The sequence below is a fragment of the Lepisma saccharinum genome, chromosome 15 (assembly GCF_977018435.1).
Source record: "Lepisma saccharinum chromosome 15, izLepSacc3.1, whole genome shotgun sequence".
In the NCBI taxonomy this organism is placed as follows: domain Eukaryota; kingdom Metazoa; phylum Arthropoda; class Insecta; order Zygentoma; family Lepismatidae; genus Lepisma; species Lepisma saccharinum.
The window spans coordinates 44,983,268-44,989,011 of NC_139243.1; positions in this window are offsets into that span (position 1 = coordinate 44,983,268).

Sequence of the window (5,744 nt, forward strand, 5' to 3'; positions counted from 1 at the left end):
ATTTGCTAGTTTTCGCCTCACACGGTACTTGTTATACCGTACTTGTCGATAGTCTTTCGTTCCCATAATGGCGGCCGCGAAAGATGTAAACAACGTATCACTTCACATTTTAAAAATACGATAACTATTCAACCGAGAGGAATATCGCTTCGTATTAAATGGTTTTAGGTAAAGAAGAACGGCGCTGATAAAATACATACTTTACAACGTTTACTATACACGTATGGAAGAATATCTTAGCTTTTTCAATTGTAAACATGCCTTTCGTGCTATATGCACTCGGAAACCACAGACAAAAAAGGCTACTTTGCAAACTCACAGATTATCTTCACATGGCCAAACTTTGCTCTGATTGGCTGTTCCACAGAATCTAGTCGAAGAAGTTAGTAGCAATTAGAACATGTCCTATTCCCCAAAACCAGTCAAGCAGTCAGCCAGGCGGCCATAATTTCTACCTAGAAAGTCAGTTCATCGCCAACTAGGGCATTCCAACTAGAAATCCAGTTCCGTGTGATAGGGGCTTTACATTCTTCTAACAAGACTAACACCATATGCTAATGAAATTATAGATGATTATCAATGTGGATTTAAACGTAACAGATCAACTACAGATCAAATTTTTCACATTAGACAGACACTTGAAAAAAAGTGAGAATATATTCAAAATGTCCATCAGCTATTCATTGATTTAAAAAAGTATATGATTCGGTCCAAAGATATAAATTATATAATTTATTAGTCGAGTTTGGAATACCTCTTTAATTTTGCCTTAGAATATGCTGTTAGGAAGGTAAAAGAAACTAACGAAGGACTAAAATTAAATGGTGTGACTCAGTTGTTAGCATATGCAGATGATGCAGACTTATTATGGGATGATATAAATACAATTAAGAATAATGCTAAAATATTTTTCAAAACTGCTAAAGAGATAGGTTTGGACGAAACTCATTTGCAATAAAACAACGAAATAGGCGCTCAATAATGCTCAAAATTACCGCAATTCTCGCAAACACTTTTTCAAGAAATATTGACAGCTTCCCAGCTTCGAATCTCAGCTAGGGCCTGGATTTTCTTTGTTTCTATCAATTTCATCACCCATCCTCATGGCCGTGATTAGCCTCAAGTGACAGAAGCGCGACGACATAAAAATTAAAATTACATTTACATAGATGAGCAACATTCACAATGGAACATCTATAGATATACAGGGTGTCCCAAAATTGTATGCACATTTTAACAGAAAAAACTCTAGTGTTCATTGCATTTTGAAGCGAGAATTACATTCCAAGAAGAGTTCGTGTTCTCAATGCAGGAGATCGGGGCCGAAGAGTATAGTCTGTGAGTGGTACTTGCAGTGTGGTATTTAAGGGCATGCGATGCAATTTCCACGGGAGTCTTCCCAAGCCCTTCCGTCCATGGCAGTGTGCCAACTTAGCTCTCTTGGAGCCAGATCTGGCTCTGACGTGCACTCTAGCCGGACCCTGTGGCCGAGTGATTAGCACATCGCGCTGCGACGCCAAGGGTCCCGTGTTCGAATCCCGCTCGGGCTTGGTTGTTTGTGAATGTCCATTCATCAGTTTCATCACTCATCCCCATATTCACAAATTAGCCAAGAGGCACAAAGCGCCGTGTTTGACGTGAGATTGACATAATATTGTCGTCAGGGAATTCTTTACTTTCGATTTCATACCACCATCGGTGGATTATTGAGATGGGCGATGCCGCCGGATCTAGATGTTGAAAACTAAGAATAAATTGTCATCAATTTAGAGTTAACAATAACAGCAGTGCACCACCCCTTTGACAACTAACATTACTCTAGAAGGCACTTTATCCAGCCATCGTAAATCTAGCTCCATGAGAGTCAGTTTTAACTCCATTTAAGGTGAAATGTAATTCTTTTATGCCCATCAGGTTTGGCAACACTGCCAGGAGGCAAGGGAAAAAGCATTGATCATATGGGAGTATGATTTGATTAATTCTCTTGTGAATATAAAAATTCCGATGGCATAGAAAGAGATGTCAACGGGAAGAGGGCAGTTTGAAGATTAATTTCACCAGCGGAAAAGTCGAAACTTCTATTTGATTAGCCGTAACTTGATGTTGAAGTTGATTCCCCATAAGGAATACATGGGATTCCGAAAATTATTATTCATCATATTTTTCAAACATCGTTGCCAGCTTAATAATCAATAGAGCCCGGAAGTTCAGGCATTTATTTTCGTTAAAATAGGCAGGCAAAAAGGCATTTATAATGTGGAAAATAGGCACTAAAAATGAAAAAAGGCAAAATAAAGCGAAGAAAGGCACATTTGGAAGTCACTTACTTTTATCTATAATCTCTGGAAAAATGTTAAAATCTACATTGGGAAGAGCATTTCAATTTTCTCCGTCTTGATTACACATACCTACAAGCTGTTTTTTTAAGTTCTCAACATTCATTGATAGTCGTCTGTCAGAGAGAATGTTTTTCATAATAGAAAATGATCTTTCTACTTCGACAGAAGTTACTGGAGTATACATAAAACAAGCTAATGTAGCTGGACTCATTTTGATAACAGCATTTTCACCTTTTAGAATATCACAAATTGTTTTCAATTGTTTCAAGTCCTTATTTGTACTTTTCCGCAACAGCTGACCCCTTTTCTCCTGGCGCTTCCATCATCTGCTGCATAGATTCCTCGAAGATTTTCATGGATGCTACAAGAGTCTCACCTCTTTTTTCTAGATTTGTAATTGTCTCTGGCAATGCACAATAATGTGCAAAAATAAACGACAGTTCATTCTTCAGTTCTGAATAGCACAGGAGTTTTTCACTTCACGAATTGAAGCCGCTTCATTTTCTGGAAGAGCATCGATCACCTCACTGATTTTTTCAAGGTTGTTAGCATAATATATAGCTTCTGATATCCAGGTTCCCCATCTTGTCAAGACTGGTTGCGGAGGTAAACTAAGCTCAGGCGCAACTTCCTGAAATTTTCGGGTTCGAGAGGGAGATTTCAGAAATATCTTCTTTGTGTTCGAAATCAACCTCTCCACTTCAGCAGTCAATCATGCACAAGGAAATGTTAACCGAAAGGCAATATCCTAACTGAGCATGAAATACTTTTTTCTCACACTTTTCTCCTTCAGCAATGTTGAAACATGCGTGAGTTCAATATTACTTAAATAAAGCGAAAATTATTCACATAATAAACGGAAGAAAAATAAATGCCAACATATTTTTTTTAAAAAATGGTCAAATTTCATTGAAAAAGGCAAAAAAAGGCATTATAATTAAAAATAGGCAGTAGGGTCCCAAATAGGCAAAATAGGCAAAATGGAAAGGCTTCTAAAACATTCGAAACAACATAAAAAACGTATATCCGGAAAATTTTTATCAATATATGCAGTAGATAAAAAGAGGCATTTTGCCAAACTTCCGGGCTCTAATAATCAACATAACAAAATGTTTTCACTTGCAACATGGAGAGAAATTCATACTCTTGGATACACCCAGGGTTTGTTTTAGTAGCAGTACCCATTCGGGCGATACTGAAATAAATGCACAATTGGTGCGTAATTGTATCTCCTCGTCTTAAGAAATTTACGGTGGAGGAAAATTCTATTGACTGTCTAGAGACAGCATGAGATAATGCTTTGCAGAGGGTACCTCGACAACTTTAAATGGTAAATGGGGTCACTGCACACTTCAATTTAGGTAAATAAAAAACTTTTTAATTGCTGAAGAATTGAGGACTAAAAGTGGTAAACGTTGTAAGTGCCAAAAGCGAAAGTATTGGGAAATCGCATCGTTTCGCACATCAGCCCGTAAGAACATGCACACTAGTGACCTCTTTGCACGCCATTTGAACTACTTAGAGGGCTACCAGTCACATTTCACGTTTACCACATTATAAAGCATGGCACATTTCACAGTTTAACGTGGAAAAAGGTGTTTGAATTATTGTGGCACTTACAGCGTTTACCAATTTTAGTCTTCAATTGCCGATTTAAATTTGTATCTTGACAGAAAGAAAGGCCCAAGCCCACTTTATGATCAGGACAGCTAATCGGGTCTTGGCCTACAGTTTTTAAAGTGGGATTTTGACACCCACGCCCTGAAATCTGTTCTGGGACCTAACTTTTGGAATTTGAGGATCTGAATCGAACTTGGGCATAACTTAGCAGGGGGGTCAGAATAATGAAGTTTTCCACCACGGGGGTCGGCCCATGTGTTTTAAATTAGTGATGTTGAAAGATAATGTACGTATGTGTAACATCACTAGATACATCGAGCCATGGCTGTGTAATTTTCCATTTGTTAAAATTCTCACAGGAAACCAACTGTCAAAATGAACTCACCGCTTTAATACTCCTGCCTTCTTGTGTAGATGCACTTGCAAATTTCCAGAACCCATCCTTTGATCAACACAGACTTCACCGCTATCAGCTGTATCAGATTTAATTCATTTCGAAGGCCGATTCCTGATATTACAGATTCTGGAACTTGTAATGCTCACATTTTTCACTAACATTCTAGCTTCATAAACAAATCTAGTTCATTATTCTAAAAAAAGAGCAGACTTGTTCTTCAAAAAATGACTTTGTAAAGGGCTTTCGCGCTCGCGTCAAAAATTCCATGTAGGCTATCTTTGTACACTATCGTTCCACTAATACAAATACAGACGTTATTTGCTGACAAGTATAAGTCACGTGACAACTTATTTGTAACTTTCACATTCATTGAGGTGGCATTATCCTGCCAAATTCCGTGGACAAAGAAAAGGGAAGAGGGAGGTGACTGTTCCAGGAATAGAGCAGCTTTTGAGCAAACCAAGGCTCGAACCCCGTCTCATGTACAATTGATCGTTGAGGAAATTATTGTGCAGTTTTGTACTGAGAAGTACCTATCTCGTCGTCTGCTTCCACAGTCTACTACCCCTCCTCCTCCTTCTTCTTTTGGCTCTCTCCAGGCATGCACTCGAAATTCTGGGGGTACGAGGGGGATTTCCTCCACCAACAATCTTCTCCTCAAAAATCTCCCCCACCAAAAATTTCCCGATGGTGCAGTGGTAGCGTCGGAATCCCGGGTTCGATACCCGGTGGAGGCACGAGTGGTTCGGATCCCACTTCAAACTGTAGGTCCCGTCCCGATTAGCCTTACTGTGTATAAAGTGGACTTAAAACAACAAATAAATCAATCAATCAATCAATATAGACACAATGTAAGTAAAACAAAATGTGAGATAAATACAGGGTGGCCATAAAGTATTTCCCTCATACAAAAAAATATTAAAAAGAAGAACTATTACAGGTACAGTCCTATGGTTTGCTGCAAAGAAAAGAGGAAGTCATTAAGTATTTTTTGACAATGTCAAAACACTTCCACATGTGCACCGTTTGTTGCCCGCAGAACATCTAATCGATATTCGATTTCTCGCCATGTGTTCCCAACTATTCTTCTGTGACACCTGTTTACTTTCCCGGACATGTGGAAACCCACACGCTGCAGGTAATTGAGGACTAAAACTGGTAAACGTTGAAAGTGCCAAAAGCGAAAGTGTTGGGAAATCGCATCGTTTCGCACATCAGCCCGTAAGAACGTGCACACTAGTGACCTCTTTACACGCCCTTTGAACTACTTAGAGGGCTGCCAGCCACATTTCACGTTTACCACATTATAAAGCATGTCTAGTCTAGTAAGTTTAGTAATTTACGGTACAATGTAGTAGCTACAGAAAAGAAGTAAAATGCGAGCGAAG